Source organism: Ornithorhynchus anatinus, chromosome 9 (assembly GCF_004115215.2).
Source record: "Ornithorhynchus anatinus isolate Pmale09 chromosome 9, mOrnAna1.pri.v4, whole genome shotgun sequence".
Taxonomy (NCBI): domain Eukaryota; kingdom Metazoa; phylum Chordata; class Mammalia; order Monotremata; family Ornithorhynchidae; genus Ornithorhynchus; species Ornithorhynchus anatinus.
This window is the reverse complement of record NC_041736.1, coordinates 23,157,282-23,178,663: the sequence shown is the minus strand read 5'-3', so window position 1 is coordinate 23,178,663 and position 21,382 is coordinate 23,157,282. Positions and strand designations below refer to the sequence as shown.

The 21,382-nt window shown below is 48.1% G+C and overlaps 1 protein-coding gene across 5 annotated transcripts in view; it reads left to right on the top strand.

Annotated features, from left to right (window-relative positions):
* Window positions 1–21,382, top strand: part of PDE1A (phosphodiesterase 1A) — a 188,249-nt gene that overhangs the window by 103,257 nt on the left and 63,610 nt on the right. The window lies entirely within an intron of this gene.

Here is a 21,382-nt window from a genome sequence, read left to right as displayed (position 1 = left end):
TACTTTCAAGCACTCCCAGCTTTGAAGGCTGCATTAAGAACGCCTCGATATTCAGCACTTTGGCCTACACCAATTTTACATATAGATGTGCATATACAGATAAATGAGATATACTCTGATGCGAATTCAGGCAGTCTCCGAGCATTTATATGACACGTTTGTAGAGGCGGCCCTGGATTTTACAGAGAAGTTAATATTTATTTCCAAGTATCAGATGAATCCTGTAGATCACAGAGTCCTGGAAGCAGAAATAACCAGAAATAGATGTGATTCTGGAAATCCTTAGCAACAAAAAATGTTTCCCGTGCATTAGTCATGCCCACGGTGTCTCAGAGAACATCCCAAAAGCATTTACGGTACTCGAATGAGACCGCTCTTGAAATACGAACTTGACATCTTGCAAATCAATTCCTCGGGGGCAGGGAACGTGTTCCGCCGACTCTGGTATGTCGTACTCTCCCAAGCGCTTAGTACGGTACTCTTCACAGGGTAAGTGCTCAGTAGATACCACTGAGTGATTGAAAACTTTGATGTGCTGCCTCCTCCCCTAACCCCCACAGAGCCACAGCCAAGTGTGAGCGGTGGAATCCCCGCTCCATCGTGGAGAAGCTTCCCTTCATCCTTGACCTTTTCCTGATCCAGCCCCTGCTTCTTCTCACCAACCCTGAAACCTGGCTTTCTCCAGATGACACGGTCTCCCCTGCTGTTCTCTCTAGAGGGGGCCTCATCTTCATTCACTCCTCCAGACTCACTGGGAAAGGGGGATGCGTTCACTTCCTTCTCGCTCCCCGCTAATGACGACGATGGTATGTGTTAAGGGCTTACTAGGCGTCGGGCACTGTACCGAGCGCTCTGGTGGATGCAAGCGAATTGGGTTGGACATGGTCCCTGTCCCCCGTGGGGCTCACAGTCTCAATCCTCATTTTGCAGATGAGGTAACTGAGGCCCGGTGAAGTGAAGTGAACTGCCCCAGGTCACACAGAAGACAAGTGGCAGACTAGGGAGTGAGTGGAACTCATGACCTTCTGACTCCCAGGCATGTGCTCTATCCACTGGCCCTGTTCACACCATTTCTATTTTCCCCCTCCCTTTCTTTCTCTCTCTTCAAAGCCCAGATAATCCAGATACTAGTCACCCCGATCTCTCTCTGCAGTTTCTCAATTCCTTTTGACTTGCGTGCATCTCTACTCGGATGTCCTGCCGTCACCTCAAACCTAACACGCCCAAAGGAGAGCTCTCTATGTTCCCACCCAAACCCTGTCCTCTCCCTGACTTTCCCATCACTGTAGATAGCACCACCATCCTTCCCGTCTCATAAGCTCAGAACCTTGGCATTATCCTTGATTCATCTCTCTCATTCAATCCGCGTATTCGATCGTTCAGTCTATCACTAAATCCCGTCGGTTCAACCGTCACCGTATCGCTAAAATCCCCCCTCTCCATCCAAACTGCTACTACGTCAATTCCAGCACCGTCTTCCCCTCTAGACTCTAAACTCGTTGTGGACAGGGAATGCCGTCTGTCAGATTGTTATATCGCAGTCTCCTAAGTGCTTAGTACTTAACTGTCGACTGATGAATTGACCGCACCACATCGTGAGGTGTTGAAAATGTGATTCTAGAATAGAGAACGTAATAGCTTTCTTGAATTCAATTTTTTTTTTTCATATAAATCTTAACAGAGTGGTGCCTATGGGTAGTGGTGTTCACCCTCTCCATAAGTTGCCCAAGGCGTTTGGATGGTGGTGGGTAAGAATTCATTCATTCATTCAGTCGCATTTATTGAGCGCTTACTGTGTGCGGAGCGCAGTACTAAGCACATGAAAAGTACAGTTCGGCAAAAAATAGGGACAATCCTTACCCAACGCAGGCTCCCAGGATAGAGGATGGTAATAATGATGGCATTTTTTAAGCATCTGTTAAGCGCTTACCATGTGCCAAGTACCGTTCTAAGCACGGGCGTAGCTACGAGGTAATCAGGTCGCCCCACATGGGGCTCCCAGTCTTAACCTCCATTGGACAGATGAGGTAACTGAGGCACAGAGAAGTCAAGTGACTCGCCCAGAGTCGCCCAGCGGAGCGGTCGCGGAGCCGGGATTAGCACCCGTGACCTCTGACTCCCAAACCCGCGCTCTTTCCGCTAAGCCACGCCGCCGCCTCTCCGAATACCTCTTTCCAGTTGAAAATGGTGCAAGAGCTGTGCTGTGGAACAATCTAATTAAAATCCTGGGTGGGTTTCAATAGCCCAGGCTATTCTTCACTCTCATTAAGAAAGAAAATTTGGAACTGGCTTTGCCTCGATGCAGATCGGATCGAGTTTTGATGTAATCCGGTTTTCTATGTTCAATCACATATAAGTAATGGAGGATTCATTCAGATCTAAAACGACCTCTGGCAGTAACCTCCTTGACCTTTTAATAGTGAGATCGTGTCATTAACTAAATGACAAAACATTTCTTCCTTTTATCCCCTTGGAGTTTTCTGGGCATTTATGGAATATTCAGTAGGACATAACTAGATTTAAAGGGAGAGGGCACTGCCTCGGGGGTTGAATGTGCTTTTCCGTGTGAGTTCTTAATTTGTTTATCCTGTTGGATTAACTACCAAGCATATGGTTGAGATAGATGGAGTCTGCCTGCTATTTAATTGCACTCATGAGAAATGCATTCTTTTGAGAATCGTTCTCTTGCTTCTCGCACATCATAAAGGCGTATGGATCTGGCCTAAGTATCTTTTCGTGGTATCTGTTAAGCGCTTGCTATTTGCCAGCTCACCGGGTTGGACACAGTCCCGGGCCCACGCGAGGCGCACGGTCTTAGCCCCCATTCTACAGATGAGGTCACTGAGGTACAGAGAAGGTGACTCGAAGTCACACAGCAGACAAGTGGCAGAGGAGCAGTGCGGCCCAAGGGAAACAGGGATCAGTTCTAACAACTCTGTTGACTTGCACTCTCCCAGGTGGCCCGGCGGAAGGAGCGCGGGCTTTGGAGTCGGAGGTCATGGGTTCGAATCCCGGCTCGGCCGCTTGTCGGCTGCGTGACTTTGGGCGAGTCACTTCACTTCTCGGTGCCTCAGTTACCTCATCTGTAAAATGGGGATGAAGACGGTGAGCCCCACATGGGACAAGCTGATTCCCCCGTGTCTACCCCAGCGCTTAGAACAGTGCTCGGCACATAGTAAGCGCTTAACAAATACCAACATTATTATTATTATTATTATTATTACCAGCGCTCTGCACACGGTAAGCACTTGTCCGCTTGGGACCTTGGGCGAAATATTTAACTTCCCTGGGCCTCAGTTACCTCATCTGTCAAATGGGGATCGAGAGTGTGAGCCCCATGCGGGACAGGGACTGTGTCCAACCTGCTTTGCTTGAATCCACCCCAGTGCTTCGTACAGTACCTGGCACACCGTAAGCGCTTAACAATTACCGGGATTATTTATTATTAATAATGATATTATTGATTGACTGGATGGTAATGATGATGATTTCCTTAGGGAGCACGTTTCTAATCGCTGAAAACTAACATCTGCTGTCCGATCTGGGTAGGAAAACAGACCCAGGGACAGAGAAACAGATTGCAAATATAAAAGAAAGCCATAGTAGAGCGTACATCTTAAGGATGTGTTCCACCTTTTGCCTGCGTTGTTCTATTCTCGATGCAAATGAGGAGAGAGATTTGATTTATTAAAATGGTGTAGACGTGTTCCAGCTGAACTATTGTACTTGAAAATCTGGTGTTCCGGGGGGTTGAGAAACGAGCCTCTGTGCTATTCCCGGCAAGGAAGAATAATGAGTAATTTCTCTTCCACTCGAGATGATGCAGTGAATTTGTAGGCTCAGTGGCAGGAGGGCTGGCTTAAAGATGCGCGATAAAGGATCTTAGATTCACTCCGATCAGTTTGTTTCGGAGCCAGGTAGTCCCTCTGCCCTAGTTGTGGGTTAGCTTTACGGGAGGTGAATTTGGTTTAACCTGTATCGACGCTACAGCGTCGTCACGTCTTAGAGAGCAAAGGCCGGACGGAGCGGGTGTCTTGAAATCCTTCCAAAATGGCCGTCCGGAGGCGAGCAGCTCCCGAGATCCAACGCTTCGAACGCTGCTCGGCACGTAGTAAGTGCTTAACAATTGCCATCGGTATTATAAATCACGGCCACGGTGCACCGAGGGCGGTTACTATGTACCAGGCACTGTACCAAGTGCTGGGGGACGTAAGATCTAATCAGGTCTGTCCCACGTGGGGCTTACAGTCTCACTCCCCATTTTACGGAGGAGATAACTGAGGCACAGAGAAGTGAAGCGACTCGCCCACGATCGCACAGCGGACAAGTGGCGGAGCGGGGATCAGAACCCCCGACCATCTGACTCGCAGGCCCCTGCTCTATCCACTTGGCCATGCTGCCTCTCCACACCTTAGCCCGTCTACACCGTACCCGGGACAGAGCACGCCTCTCCGCTGAGCTTTGAAGAAACACCACGATTCTGCTGCAGGGGACTTCATCCACGCGCCATGTCGTCGTGGGTCAGTTGAAGAGAGCCTTTCCACTTCCACTTTGACGCCGAACGACGAAGCGCTTGACTTAGAGAAGAGCTCCGCGGGTATTTCACTAGGAACATTGTCTGCCGTGTGACCTTGGGGAAGTGACTTCCCTTGTCTGTGCCTCAGTTTCCTCACCCGTAAAAGGAGGATTAAGACTCTGATCCCTGTGAGGGACGGGGGACCGGGTCCAACCCGATTATCTTGTACCTACCCCAGATGCAAGATGCTCCCAACATCCAGTACAGTGCTTGGCAGGTTAACAGGTGCCGCAGTGATAATAATGACGTTCTCTGTCTCGCCGCTGTTGACCAAGAACCGCAACAGGGCGTCAGCCAGCAGCGGAGCGCTCTGTGAAGTTTCCGTCTGCCGTTCGAACGGAAGGTGAAACTGAACTCTTGGCGGATTTCAGTCCCTAAAGATCTGTGCGGCCGATCACATGAGTAGGTGCGTTTCCATGGCTTCCCGGACTGCGGCTAATTTGATCCGAAACGTTCTCCCCGGTCTAACCTGCTTCCGCGTTTCCTTTTCCGTCTTTATATTTCTGTCTCGGAGCCGCTCCACGGGGCGGAGCCGGGATTGGAACCCAGGCCTAACTCCGACTCCGAGGCCCCCGCTCCATCCACTAGACCGCACTGCTTCTCCGTTTGAGGTAGCGTGTCGGCCACCCCTTCCCACCCTCCGTCCTAAATCTCCGGGCCTGGGCTAAGGCCCTGAGACCCAGCCCGGCACAGAAATCATAAATCGGTTATCATCAGTGGATTTATTGAGCGCTTACTATATGCGGAGCACTGTCCCGAAATGCTTGGGCGAGCGCAGTGGACTAAGCAGACTCTCCCCTGCCCTTGAGGAGTTTACAATCTCGTGGGGGAGACGGGCAGTAAAGTCAACCGTAAGTAGAAGGAAGCAACCAGGTGTGACTGGGAAGAAACACGGTCCGGTGGAATGAGCACGGGCCCGGGAGCCGGAGGACCTGGGTTCTAATCCCGGCTCTGCCCCATGCCTGCCGCGTGACCTTCGACAAGTCACCTCACTTCTCGGTGCCTCAGTTTCCTCACCTATAAAACGGGGATTCGATCCTCCTCCTGCTACGTGGAATAGGGAGTTTGCCCAACCCGTTTATCGTGTAATAATAATGATGTTGGCATTTGTCAAGCGCTTACCATGTGCCGAGCACTGTTCTAAGCGCCGGGGGAGATACAGGGTGATCAGGTTGCCCCACGTGAGGCTCGCGGGCTTCATCCCCATTTTACAGGGGAGGGAACTGAGGCACCGAGAAGTGAAGTGACTTGCCCAAAGTCACACAGCTGACAGGTGGCGGGGCCGGGATTAGAACCCATGACCTCGGATTCCTAAGCCCGTGCTCTTTCCACTGAGCCACGCCGTGTACCTACCCCAGTGCTTAGCGTAATGTTCGGCACATAAGCGAACGCTTAAGACTGTATTCTCCCTTTAGTCTGTAAGCTCGTTCTGAGCAGGGGACACGTCCGCTTATTCTCTTTGTATTGTACGCTCCCAAACGGAACAGCGATCCGCACTTGGTGAGCGCTCCATAAATGCAATTGATTGATTGATTGATTTCTAATTGCCATTAAATTAATATACGTACGTACATATCTTTCTAACCAACGACGGAGAGGTATATAGAAAGATGAATAATAATTATGGTACTTGTCCAGCGCTTACTCTGTGCCGCGCACTGTCCTACGCGTCGAGGTAGATACAAGCTAATCAGGTGGGACACAGTCCCTGTCCCTCAAGGGGCTCGCACTCTTAATCCCCGTTTTCCAGATGAGGTAACTGAGGCCCAGAGAAGTGAAGCGACCTGCCCAGCGTCACACAGCAGACAAGTGGTAGAACCCGTGACCTTCTGACTCCCGGGCTTATGTTTTATCCACTGCACCGTGCTGCTTCTAGGTACATAAGTACGGTAGGGTGGGGGTTCGGGTGATGTAGCGGGTGAGGTTTTAGCAGTAGGGAGGGAATCAGATTAGTCAAGGAAGTCTTCCTGGAGGAGATGTAATAATGGTATTTGTTAAGCGCTTACCACGTGCTTGTTCTAAGCGCTGGGGTAGATACAGGGTGATCAGGTTGTCCCACGTGGGGCTCCCGGTCTTCATCCCCATTTTCCAGATGAGGTCACTGAGGCCCAGAGAAGTGAAGTGACTTGCCCACAGTCACACAGCAGACAAGTGGCCGAGCGGGGAGTCGAACCCGTGACCTCCGACTCCGAATTTCGATAGGGCTTTGCATAAGGGGAGCGTTGAGAATAAAGCCGGAGGGAGCTCCAGGCAGAGGTAGGGCATGAACAAGGGGGTCAGTGGAGAGAGGAGAGGAGAGCAAAGCACAGTCAGTAGGTTGGTGATACAGGAGACAAGTGTGCGGGCTGAGCCGTAATGATAATCATAATGATGTTGGTATTTGGTAAGCGCTTACTATGTGCCAAGCACTGTTCTGAGCGCTGGGGTGGACCCAGGGGAATCGGGTTGTCCCACGTGGGGCTCACAGTCTTCATCGCCATTTTGCAGATGGGGTCCCTGAGGCCCAGAGAAGTGAAGTGACTTGCCCAAAGTCACGCAGCTGACAAGTGGCCGAGCCGGGATTCGAACCCATGACCTCTGACTCTGTAGCAGGAGAAGAGCCGGGGAAGTAGTGCGGAGAATGGCGATTGAGCAGCCTCGTGGCTGGAAATTAAAATACTGCGGCCGTTAGCGTCGCTGCCCCAAAAGGTGTGGCACAGCCCAGCCGTGACTTCCTGTTTATTCATTCATTCATTCATTCATTCATTCAATAGTATTTATTGAGCGCTTACCATGCGCAGAGCACTGTACTAAGCGCCCGGAATGAACAAGTCGGCAACAGATAGAGACGGACCCTGCCCTTTGAAGGGCTTACGGTCTAATCGGGGGGCTGTTTAGTCGGTCTGTCAGTCAATCGTATTTATTGAGCGTTCACTGTGTGCAGAGCACTGCACTAAGTGCTAGGGAGAGTACAATATAATGATAAAAAGATACATTTCCTTCCAACGGTGAACCTCCGGTCTGGAGGGGAGGCAGACATTGATATAAGTAAATCAATCGACTACAGATATGTACGGAAGTGCTACGAGACTGGGGGTGGGGTGAATAAAGAGAGCAAGTCAGGGCGACGTCGAAGGGAGTGGGAGAAGAAGGAAGGAGGGCTTAGTCAGGGAAGGCCTCTTTAGTCATTCGGTTGTATTTATTGAGTGCTTACTGTGCTAAGCACTGTACCAAGTGCTTGGAAAGTACCGTGTTCGGTTTCTAGTTGGGTCATTTTGCTCCGTTATTCGCAGGAATCTTCGCTCCACCATTCGTTGTCTTCATCTACCATCATTTAGCTGGAAAGTTTCTTGAGGGCAGGAATGAGTCTGATTTCATTCTTCTCAAGCACCTCATACTGTGTTCCGTACACAGTGAGCTATGAATAATGACGAAAGGAACAATCTCAGTAGTAATAATCGGGGTATTTGTTAAGCACTTGCCATGTACCGAGCACTGGTCTCGGTACTGGGTGGATGCAATCAGAGCAGACGTATTTTCTGTCTAATAGGCGGAGTTCGGGTGTTTAACTCCCATTTTACAGCCGAAGAAACTGAAACACAGAAAAATCAAATGAGAAGCAGCGTGGCACGCATCTGGGAGTCATGGGACCTGGGTTCTAATCCCGGTCCTGCCACTGGCCTGGCAGGGTGGCTTTGAGCAAGTCACTCAACCTTTCTGGGGCACAGTTTCCTCATTTATAAAATAGGGATTCAGTACCTGTTCTTCTTCCCCCTTGAACCGTGAGCTCCGAGACAGGCACTGTGTCAACCTGATTATCTTGTATCCACCTCAGCGCTTAGTACAGTCTTGGCACATAGTAAGTGCTTAGCAAATACCATCATTCATTCAGTCGTATATATTGAGCGCTTACTGGATGCAGAGCACTGTACTGAGCGCTTAGAAAGTACAATTCAGCAACAGAGAGCGACGATCGCCGCCCGCCGCGGGGTCACCGTCCAGGAGGGGGAAATCATCGTCCTCAAATGGCCCGGGTTCACACGGCAGACACGACTGGCTGAACTGAAATTAGAACACGGGTCCTGTGATTCCCAGACAGATGCTCTTTCCACCAGGCCATGCTGCTTCTCTTGATTTCTCCGTGTTTCAGAAGGGTGACCACAATTTTCATTTTACTGTTTTTCAATCTTCATCTTACTATTCAGAAGTCAAAGATTAGCTCTCCTGCTTCTTGATCGCAGACCTCCGCAACATTACTGCTCTCAAGTTTTTCAAACCTGCCTTCCTCATCAAGAGCCGGGTGAAGAGAAATGGGACAGTTTGTTTTTCTTCAGCCTTATCAGCGAGAAGATTTCGAGTCAAATATTTTCGGATCTATTTAGGGCGTCGTGGTGGTATTTTAAGCCTATCTATAAATATCAGGATTGAATGGGAATTGTTGCTAAATGGAGAAAATAATTTCAGCCTCGGGGGAATTAACTGAATACTATTTGCCCCGTTCTATGGACTGTTTCAGTTCCCCTTGTGCTGGAGACGGTGAATATCGAACTCAAGATTTTTCCTTAACCACACAGATGCCTTTCTGACAACATCTGGCATTATGGAACGGCATTCGTACTAGGAACGTTCTTCTGAATGTGTAAAGTGAGCAACGTGGATTACTGGAAAGAGGACTGAACTTGGGATCTGGTTACCCACCTTCTAATCTCAGCTCTACCGCTTGCGTCCTGAGGAAGTCACTTAACTTCTTTGAGCCTCAGTTTACTCATCTGTAAAATGAGAATTAACTATTTGTTTTCCCTCACCCTTGGATTGTGGGAAACTACAGTGTGTCTAATACGGTGCTTGGCCCATTGTAAGTGGTTAAGAAATGTCATTACCGTTATTCATTATTCACTGCTTTACCGTCTCCTATCTTCCCCAGTGCTTAGAACGGTGCATGTTACATAGTAAATGCTTAACAGTTACCATGATACTGTTATTTTTTTGTTGCATTTGTTGGAATGTTGAAAAATGGCGGTAACCTACAGTGAAAATTCTGAAGAAACAGCCAGGCCAGAGTCCCAAGAGCGAACTCACAGGAGAAACGCATCGCGTCGATTTTTTATTTTACGCGTCTTTGTGCCTCGGTGTCATACATAAACACAGAGTCCTCAAATCCCGGGCCTAGGCACAATTTGCCTGGAAAGGTCTCTTCTTTCAAGCACAGTACCGTGCTCTGCCCTAGATTGATTGAATTATTGGCTGCATCAGTCGATCCCCAGAGCTCAGGTTCAGTTGCTTCTTTAAGCCTTCAAAAGTGATATCCAAAACCAGTATCTAGCAAGGTTCATCCATTGATGATCTGACATCATTCCTTTCTGGAGCATTGGAGGCAGTGTGGCTTAGTGGATGGAGCAAGGGCCTGGGAGTCAGAAGGGCCGGGGTTCTGATCCTGGCTAGCCCGGGCTTGGGAGTCAGAGGTTGTGGGTTCGAATCCCGGCTCTGCCACTTGTCAGCTGCGTGACTGTGGACAAGTCACTTTGCTTCTCTGTGCCTCAGTTACTTCATCTGTAAAATGGGAGATGAAGACTGTGAGACAACCTGATTACCCTGTGTCTACCCAGCGCTTAGAACAGCGCTCTGCACCTCGTAAGCACTTCACAAATACCAGCATTATTGTTATTATATGTCTGCTGTGTGACCTTGGGCAAGTTATTTAACATCTCTAGGCCTCGGTTACCTCCAACTGGAAAATGAAGATTAAATGTGAGCCCCATATGGGACAGTGACTTTGTCAAACCCGATTAACTTGTATCTACCCCAGCGCTTCATAATGCGTTTGGCACTTAGTAAGTGCTGAACGGATACCGTCATCATCGTCATCGTCATCGTTAACGGAGACTCCTCTCAGCTTAGTCCCGTAACTCCCAGTTGCCATGGGGCTCTGAGGTGGTGGGGCTGGAACCTGCTTTCGAGACGAGCCAAAGCCACACTTCGGTGGCCACCTGAGAAACACCGCCCCGCGGAACTGGGTCAGGAGAAGGACAGCGTGACTACCAGATCTTTCTATTGGACTCTCTCGATCGCTTATTACAGTAAGCACTCAATAAATACCGCCGATTTAACGATTCCATGTAGATGGACAAGAGGAGTCCCCCTGAAGGCAAGAAAAATATCATGAAATAGCCCATATCTTCCTCTGGCCTTACGTTGAAGGAACCTTAAATGAACTGCCCCAGTATAAGTCCAACAGCCGCTGTTGTCGAAAGGAAACGAGAACAGTCCATCCAAATCAATCAGTGCTTACTGTGTGCAGGATACCGTAATGAGCACTTGGAAAAGTACAGTACGACAGAATACGATACGATAATACAACGGCTCTCAGAACAGTGTGTGATATGGAATGAGTGGTTCACAAATACCGTGAAAAAAGAAAAAAACCAAACCAGGATATCTCCCTACGAGGCACTTATATTCGGAAGGGGAAGACAGGTGTTAAAATAAATTACAGGTGGGGGAAATAGTGAAATATAAGGATAATTAAGTAAGTGTTGCGGGGCTGGGGTGAGTAACGGAGAGGTATACAGCCAAGTGCGAAGACGAGGCAGAGGGGAGGTTGGATCTACGGGGCTTAGTTTGGGAGGCCTCTTGGAGGAGATGTGATTTTCGGCGGGTTTTGAAGGTGGGGGAGAGTGGAAACTGTCAGATAGGAAGAGGGAGGGAGTTCCAGTCCCGAGGAAGGTCGTGGGCAAGGCGTTGGCAGCAAAGAAGATGAGAACGAGGTACAGTGTATGGGTTGTTATTGGAGGAGTGGAGTGTGTGTCTAAAGAACTCAGTTTTTCTCAATTTACAAATTCATCCCCTTAAATGGTTCTTTTCTGTTGCTGAACTTGGTGGCTTATTGTGGTTGTGAGTGATACTACAAGTTACATTTTCTTAATTCATCGATCAATCAATTGTATTTACTGAGCACTTACTGTGTGCAGAGCTCTGTACCAAGCACTTGGGAGAGTTCAAATAGAACAATATTCAATATTAGAGAGTTGGTAGACAAGTGTCCTCATCCTCTCAATATGAGTTTCTGGTTTAGCACTGTCAATTTCTCCCTTTTCTCATAAATACTGTTTAGGCTGTGAACCCCATATGGGACAGGGACTGCGTCCAACCCGATTACCTTGTATTTACCCCAGTACTTAATATGGTGTTTGCCACAGAGTAAGCGGTTAAAAAACATAGCAATAATAATCATAATAATCATTATTATGAGAAGAATAGGGTGCCTTCTGGCTGAAGAAGCTTTCATAGCGGTTCCACGGAAACATTTCTGTTTATTAGGTTTGCTTGTGTTGCACAAGCTATTGCTTTTGGAAGATTTCCATTTTGGCTTTCCTTCCCACAGTGTTGCTTTTTTTTTTTTTTTAATCTGTCTATTGCTATTCTGAGCTATTTTCATCAGATTTTAAATCTCTGCTCACATATATGCAATTTCAAAAAATAAGAGATCCCGTTTCTCCATTGACTCTGGGAACGATCCCATGTGGGCTTTGCACAGGTCAGTTGCCAAATGTGCAGAGAAAGGATCTGCTCGTATTACCCACATCTGCACAAACAGACTTTGGGTTTTTCAACTCTGTGATGGCTCTGGGTAGTTTCGGATTCTTTTGGCTTCATTATTCTTTATATATTTGATTAGAGTCTTTATTCACTTCCTTATGTGCCAAGCACTATGCTAAGCGCCGAGATAGATGTAAAATAATCAGATCAGACACAGTCCCTGTTCCACACGGGACTCATCCGCTAAGCGTGTATGAGCCGTTACAAAGAATGAGGGTTATGTTAAAGATTAAACCATGTGCATGATCTCACAGCTCTAATAATAACGTTGGTATCTGTTAAGCGCTTACTATGTGCCGAGCACCGTTCTAAGCGCTGGGGTAGATACGGGGTCATCAGGTCGTCCCACGTGAGGCTCGCAGTCAATCTCCATTTTACAGAAGAGGTAACCGAGGCACAGAGCAGTGAAGTGACTCGCCCACAGTCACACAGCTGCCAAGTGGCGGAGCCGGGATTCGAACTCATGACCTCTGACTCCCAAGCCCGGGCTCTTTCCACTGAGCCGCGCTGCTTCTCTAGGCGGCGGTTCTCGGTAATGTACAGTTGTGGGCAGGGACTGTGTCTGTGGACTCTGTTTTACTCCACCAAGGGCTTAGCGCAGTGCTCTGAACATAGTTAAGTGCTCGATAAGTACAGCGGATCCATTGATTATTCGATCGAGGCGCAGACATCCCTGTCTATGTAAAGTGGAAAGGCAGGCTTGCCATCCAGAGCGTTTGGCAGGAAGAGTAAAGCTGCCCTATCATGGGTTTTCCAACCCCCCCCGGAAATATTTTGGAGGCTCTGGTCAGGTGAGTTGCTGTTTATCACCCCCCACTCCTACAAAATATGGCCTATGATACCCAAAGCCTCTGATTATGATGATGATGATGATGATAGGTGTTTTTTAAGCTCTGCCTAGTCGCTGTATGAAGCGCCGAGGTGGATAGGAGCAAATAGGGTTGGACCCGGTCCCTGTCCCCCCTGGGGCTCACGATCTCAATCCCCATTTTTCAGATTAGGTCACTGAGGCAGAGAGAAGCAAAATAACCTGCCCAAGGTCACTCAGCAGACTGATGGTGGTATTCGTTAAGCGTTTACTATGGGTCAAACACTGTTCTAGGCGCTGGGGTAGGTGCAAACTGATGAGGTTGGACACGGTCCCGGTCCCAGATGGGGCTCACAGTCTTAATCCCCATTTTACAGATGAGGGAACTGAGGCACAGAGAAGTGAAGTGACTCGCCCAACATCACACAGCAGACAAGTGGCCGAACGGGATTAGAACCCAGGTCCTTTTGCCTCCCAGTCCCACGGTCTAGCCGCTAGACCATGCTGCTTTATTTTAATTAAGATTTTTCAGTTTTCACTAAGTGGGTAGTCCATTGGCTCAGTCTCCTCCATCTCTAGCTGACAACCTAGACAGTCGATTCGTGTTCCCGAGCTTTTAGACTGGGAATCCTGCGAAATCCGATTACCTTAGTACAGTGCTTGGCACGTGGTAAGTGTTTAGCAAATGGCACAGTTATTACTATTATTATTGTTCAGGACATGCCCTACTAATATCGCATCTCCTCCGAGAAGCCTTCCCTCTCATTTCCCCACCCACTTGCTCTCCTTCTCTCACCCATCATAATAATAATAATTATGGTAATTGTTAAGCACTTACTCTCTGCCAAGCACTGTTCTAAGTGCTGGGGTAAATGCAAGGTAATAATAATGTTGGTATTTATTAAGCGCTTACTACGTGCAGAGCACTGTCCTGAGCGCTGGGGTAGAGCCAGGGGAATGAGGTCGTCCCACGTGAGGCTCACAGTCTTCACCCCCATTTTACAGATGAGGGAACTGAGGCCCAGAGAAGTGAAGTGACGTGCCCACGGTCACACAGCTGAGAAGGGGCAATCAGGTTGTCCCACGTGGGGCTCACACTCTCAACCCCCATTTTGCAGATGAGGTACCTGAGGCACAGAGACGTTAAGTGGCTTGCCCAAGGTCGCACAGCAGACAAGTGGCGGAACGGGGATTAGAACCCACGACCTCTGACTCCCAAGGCACTAGGCCATGCTGCTTCTCACGCTGGAATGCTCCTCACTCAGATCCGCCGCGTCTGGATCTGCACCCCTTAAATGCCTCGATATTCACCCAGCCACCCCAGCACTTGCGCGTATAACCTTATACTCTGCCACTTCCCCTATCTTATTTATTTTAAAGTCCGTCTTCTGGGAAGCAGCGCGGCTCAGTGGAGAGATCCCGGGCTTGGGAGTCAGAGGTCGTGGGTTCGAATCCCGCCTCTGCCACCTGTCAGCTGTGTGACTGTGGGCAGGTCACTTCACTTCTCTGTGCCTCAGTGACCTCGTGTGTAAAATGGGGATGACGACTGTGAGCCCCACGTGGGACAACCTGATTCCCCAGCGTCTCCCCCAGCGCTTAGAACAGTGCCCTGCCCATAGTAAGCGCTTAACAAATACCACATTATTATTCCCCAGTAGATTGTAAACTCCTTCAGGGAAGGGACCTCCTTTACCAATTCTATTGTATTGGACCCTCCCAAGAGGCTTGCACACAGTGAGTGTTCAGTAAATATCACCGATGGATTGATCGCATGATACATCCCCAAACACACTCAAGAGTGAAGTCGTTTTAGGCAGGGAAGGGGTCTGCTAATTCTGTTGTATTTTGCTCACCCGAGTATTTAGCAGTGTTCTGCAGGTAGCAAGCGCTCAGCAAATACCACTGATTGTTTGATTGACCACAGCAAGGCAAGCAGTCTCATGTTCAAACATACACACCCCCTCTCTGTTTGCCACCCTCAGGGAGTCTTGACACATTATTGCTTTGCCTTTTTGAATTAGTCATGGTTTTTGATTTCCAAATCACTCCTGAATTCTAAATACCTCCCGCCTCTCTCATCAGCTTATTTTTTTTTTTGAAGGCGACTACACTCCGATTATGCAAATGCAGTTCTTTTCTATCTCCTTTTGTCTTGTGAAGGAAATCATTTTATAGCCTCTGTAATATCCTTAGTGATTATCATCATGTAGACAATCCTTGTGAAGTACACACACACACATTGTAACCTCTATAATATCCTTAGTGATTATCATCATGCAGACAATCCTTGTGAAGTACGCACACACACACATAATAACCTCTATAATATCCTTAGTGATTATCATCATGTAGACAATCGTTGTGAAGTACACACACAATTATAACCTCTATAATATCCTTAGTGATTATCATCATGTAGACAATCGTTGTGAAGTACACACACAATTATAACCTCTATAATATCCTTAGTGATTATCATCATGTAGACAATCGTTGTGAAGTACACACACACACACACATTGTAACCTCTATAATATCCTTAGTGATTATCATCATGTAGACAATCGTTGTGAAGTACACACACACACACACACATTATAACCTCTATAATATCCTTAGTGATTATCATCCCGTAGACAATCACTGTGAAGTACACACACACAATTTTCTTTCAAATTTGATACTTCTTTTTTCTTGATTTCCCAAGTAGGCTGAGTGATTTTTTCCCGGACTTCTACAAAGGATGATCTAATGGGGAATCAAAAATCCTGAGTTCTACTTCCACATTCCCCTCTGGGTGACCTTGGGAAAAATCATTTACCTTCTCTGGGCCTCGTTTCCTTCTCCACCTGTGATATTATACCTTTCATCACTGAATGTCAGTAGTCAGAAAATCGCAATATGTGCTACTAGTCATATGTTTGATTGGTATTAAAATTCTTGTCTAAAGTTTAATTTCCTTCAGGCCTGGGGCTGTGCTAGTTCAAATGACTAGGATACTTAGTTCTGTTTGCTTGGAGTAATTACATGAAACTGCCACGGAGAAAATGTACTCGTCTTCAATAAAGAAAATACAACACAGCTTACAGTTATTTCCAACCTTCCAGCTTCCTTCAGCTTTAATCATAAGCTCCGTTTAACCTCTATCCTTTTTGTTTTTTTTTTTGAAATGGTACTTGTTAAGCGCTTACTAGGTGCCAGGCACTGTGTTAAGCGCTGAGGTAGATACAGGGTAATCAGGTCAGATGCAGTCCCTGTCCCACATGGGGCTCAAGTCTTCATCCCCATTTTACAGATGAGGGAACTGAGGCCCAGAGGAGTGAAGGGACTTGCCCAAGGTCACACAGCTGACGAGTGGCAGAGTCAGGATTAGAACCCAGGTTCTTCTGACTCCCACACCTATCCACTAGGCCACACTGCTTCTCTATCCTTTATCCTTGTGGCAACATCATTCGTTCTTTCAGTAGTATTTATTGAGCGCTTACTATGTGCAGAGCACTGTACTAAGCGCTTGGAATGTACAAAGCAGGCCAAAGTGAATTTTCAGTCAGCGTTGTACACTCTCTGCCTTACCTATCCAAAATGACAAGAAATGCCATCGGATCCTCAATAAGCCAAAGCCAGAAGCAATCTTCTAGCCTTAGACTCGACTTTCATTTCCTGACCATTAACGTGTAGAATTGATGTGACGATTTCAAACGGGTTCTTACTAAAGTCCCGATCATTTTAAACTCGGTGGTAGATAGAATCCATTGATGATAAACCACCGGCTTCTTGTCCTTACAGTAGATTTTAATAATTTCACGCTGCCAGGATTACAGCCATATTTAAAAATTTAATGTTAGTAAAATGAAATGCCTGGTACAGTTTTACTCCTTCTGGAGTGGTTCTATAGTATCTGAGCCGGAGAGTAAAATATGGAGCCTTTTAAAATTATAAAATTTCAGTTCTTTTTCTTAAATATCTAACATCTACACTATATTAGTATCGTTATTTTATTTGTTAAACATTTACTGTGTTCCAAGCGCTGTTCTAAACACCGGGGGAGATAAAAGTCAATCGGGTCGGACACGGTCCACATTGGGCTCAGAGTTTAAGGAGAAGGGAGATCTGGAATCGAATCCCCATTTAATAGATGAGGAAACCGAACCACAGAAAGGTTGGGTGACTCGCCCGAAGTCACACAGCGGGCAGATAGTGGAGCCGAGGCTAAAACCATACCCCGTGTCTCCCTATACGCTTCAGTGAGTAAACGCTTCAGAATTGCTATGAACTGATTTTCTCCCCGGTGTCTGAAAGCCGTCCAGAAAGGATAACCGGCTTAGGGGAAGGTCCCATTCTCCAGAGCTGCAGTGGAAGATGAAGCCGACCGTTTTCCCAGGAGCTTCATCTCATGAGAAGCAGCGCGGCTCAGTGGAAAGAGCCCGGGCTTTGGAGTCAGGTATCCTGGGTTCGAATCCCGGCTCTGCCGCTTGTCAGCTGTGTGACCGTGGGCGAGTCTCTTCACCTCTCTGGGCCCCAGTCACCTCATCTGTAAAATGGGGATTAACGCTGTGAGCCCCACGTGGGACAACCTGATTCCCCTGTGTCTACCCCAGCGCTTAGAACAGTGCTCGGCACATAGTGAGCGCTTACCAAATGCCAACGTTATTATTATTATGACGGGACAGGAGAATGTTGAAGACAAAGCAGGGTGGCCGAGCGGTTAGAGCATAGACCTGGGTGTCGGAAGGAATTGGGTTCTAATCCCCGCTCTGCCACTTGTCTGCTGTGTGGCCTTGGATGAGTCGCTTCCCTTCTCTGGCCTCAGCTGCCTCATCTGCAAAATGGGGATTCAATACCTGTCCTCCCTCCTCCTTTGACTGTGAGTACCGTGTAGGACCCGATTAGCATGTCTCCACCCCGGTGCTTAGAATAGCGCCCGGCACTTAGTAAGGGCTTAGCAAGTACCCCAGTCATTATAATGATAATATTAATAACAATAATAGTGATTGGGGTATTTGTTAAGCGCTTACTATAGGCCAAGCGCTGAACGAGGCGCGGGTGCATCTACAGAATAGTATCAGGCACATTCCCTGATCCGCATGGAGCTTACAGTCTGAGGTGTGAGGAGAACAGGTGATGAATTCCCATTTTATAGAGGAGGAAACTGAAGCCCGGAGAAGTGAGGTGACTTGGGTAAGGTCACACAGCCGTGATGGCGCTGGGATTAGAATCCAGGTCCTCTGACTCCCAGACCTTCCCCGCACACTGCGTAGTGCGTATATAGGTGTTTTACAAGCAAACGCGATTGACTTTCCTAATGACTGCAGAGTAATTCCAATACCAGAGCACCCGCTTCACTTCTCCGTGCCTCAGTGAGAAGGTTAGCAACATTAGGAGAGGTGAATGTAGCGACTGGGTTGTAGCAGGAGAGTAGCCAGGTGAGGTAAGAGGGGGCAAGGGGATTGAGGGCTTTAAAGCCAACGGTGAGGAGTTTCTGTTTGATTCAGAGGTGGATGGGTAACGGTGCCTCAGTTTCCTTATTTGTAAAATGGGCTTTCAATTCCCGTTCTTCCTCTTACTGAGACCGTGAGCCCCATGTAGGAAACAGTCTGTATCTAACCTGATTATCTCCATTCCACCCAAGTGCCCAGTACAGTGATACCCCCGTAATTATCGTTATAGAAGTTTGCTGTGAGGACTCAATTATTTCATAAATTCTAGTAGGAAACTTGAATGCACTTGACCTTTTAGACAGTGACAATCACACCGAACCTTGCTCGGGAATGCTGCACCACTCTATGTTGGCCTAGAAAAATGCTTCCGTGTCTTCCAAGCACGAGGGATTATAACTGGGGAGCTGGAAGCGCTCCTTGGGGTGGCCTCCCTTTGGTTGAATGAATCAGAGAGCAACCCGCGAATCATTTATTTTCCAAGCTGGTGTTGCTATTTACACTATTTTCCCCCATCACGCGTGCTCCTCATTTGAGATCTGCGGGGAAGCCCTTCGAGCAGATCAGAGCTGACTCAGCCCCATTATCCTAGTTACGTTTATCGTGGCGCAATTCAGTGCAGTTCTCTTGGTGGAAAAACCTAGTGAATATTTGAGGGCTCCCATGGTATCTTAGACAATCTTCCCATTTTGCCCTAAACTATATTGAAGCAGTTCAAGTGGTCCCCTTAGGCTACCTCGGGGTCTAGCACAGGCGTGGGAGTCAGAGGACCTAGGTTCTAATCCTTGCTCCACCATTTGCCAACTGAGTGACCTTGGGCAAGTCACTTCACTTCTTGGTGTCTCAGTTTCCTCGTCTGCAAAATAGGGATTCAACCCCCATTCACCCTGTGGGACCTGACTGTCTTGTATCTACTCCAGCGCTTAGAATGAGGCTTCTTGACACATAGTAAGCACCTAACAAATACCATAATTTATTTTATTTTAAGACCCGTCCAAAGTCTAGAATTCCTCCTCTTCTAATCTTGCGGTCCTTACCTTTGGGATGGGGGAGGCCTGAGAAGCGGCATGGCCTAGTGGAAGTCAGAAGGTCATGGGTTCTACTTCAGCCGCCTCCGCCTGACTGCTGTGTGTCCCTGGGCAAGTCACTTCACTTCTCTGAGTCTCAGTTACCTCATCTGTCGATTGGGAATTGAGACCGTGAGCGTCGCGTGGGACAGGGACTGTGTCAAGCCCCATTTGCTTGCATCCACCCCAGCGCTTAGTATAGTGCCTGGCACATAGTTAGTGCTTAACAGATACCATTATTATTATTATTATTATTATTATTAGCTTCTGGACCCCCAAGTCTTCCACGTGGGGCTCCATCTGTGTGGCCGCAGAATTGGCACCAAACCCGATTTGATGAAAGCGATCAATAATTTATTTAAATTTTATCTGCTAAGTGCTTTTTAATGGTATTTATTAAGCGCTGATTTGGGGGCAGGCACAGTACCAAGTGCTGGATTAGATACACGCGAGTCAGGTTGGACACAGTCAATGCCCCAGATGGGGCTCCCAGTCTTAGTCCCCATTTTACAGATGAGGGACCTGAGGCACAGAGAAGTGAAGTGACTCAGTTGGAGTCACTCTCAGTCTCCAATGGGACTCGTTCATCGCTCTTGTTCCTCCTCCAACAGTCGGTTGATCTCCACCTCGTGACCCGATAGAGTCACGCAGCCCAGAGCCGGGGCGGCACCCCTAAACTACCAAGGCGTTGGGGAAACATGAGCTGCTACGGACGCTCCCCGGCCGCAGTGGGGTATCTTGAGATATCCCGCGGCTTCCATCTCCGTATCAAACAGAAATTCCTCACTCCTGGCTTTGAAACCCTCCATCGCTTTACCCCCTCCCACCTCACCTTGCCGCTCTCCTACTCCAACCCAGCCCGCAGGCTTCGCTTCTCTAATGCCAACCTTCTCACCGTGTCTCCATCTCATCTATCTTGCGGCTGACGTCTCGCTCGTATTCCGCCTCTGGAACACCTTCCCTCCTCGTGTCCGACAGACAGTGACTCTCCCCTCCTTCAAAGTCTTATTAAAGGCACGCCTCCTCCAAGAGGCCTTCCCCGACTAAGTCCACATTTCCTCCTCTCCCATTGCCTTCTGCGTAGCCGTGACTTGCTCCTTTTTTTTCGCCCTCCTCAGCACTTAGGTAGATATGTGTAATTTATTTATGTATACTATTTTCTATGACCCCCTTTAGACTAAAAGCTCATAGTGGGTAGGGAATGTGTCTGTTTACTGTTGCGGTGCGCTCTCCCAAGTTCTTAGCACAGTGCTCTCTACACTGTGAGCACCCGATAAATACGATTGACTGAGCAACGGCTCCAGGGGATGCACTGTGACACCTTGCCGTCGGGTGTGAGCGGGAAGATGCGGCGGTCCCGGCCGGCTGGAGCCGGCCCGACAGTAGCGTCGGACCCCAGGGGGACCAACATGATCTCTCCGCGTCGGGGTATGTGTGGGAAGCGGTAGGAACTTTACTGATGATGACATTTAGGTTGCTTTCAACTTAGTTTCAGCAGCAGAAACAATCATCTCTAAGTAAATAGGAAGAAGAGAGTTCTACCTGGGCTTATAACCAAGACAAACATCCAGGCACAAGTGCAGAGATGATTAAAGAATGAGAAGGGGAAAATGAAAGCGACTTAAAGCCTAAAATGTCAAAACGTCTATAGCCTCATTTGTCTTGTCTTATGCCGTCGAGTCGTCTCCGACCCATAGCGATGCGATGGACACAGCTCTCTCCCGCAACGTCCCACCTCCATCTACGATTGTTCTGGTAGAGGAGCCGTAGAATTTTCTCGCTAAAAATCCGGATGTGGTTTACCATTGCCTCCTTCCGCGCAGTCAACTTGAGTCTTTGCCCTTGATTCTCTCCCGTGACGCTGCTGGTGAGTCTTGACCTGTAGCAGATGGCCTTCCGCTCGCTAGCCACTGCCCAGGCT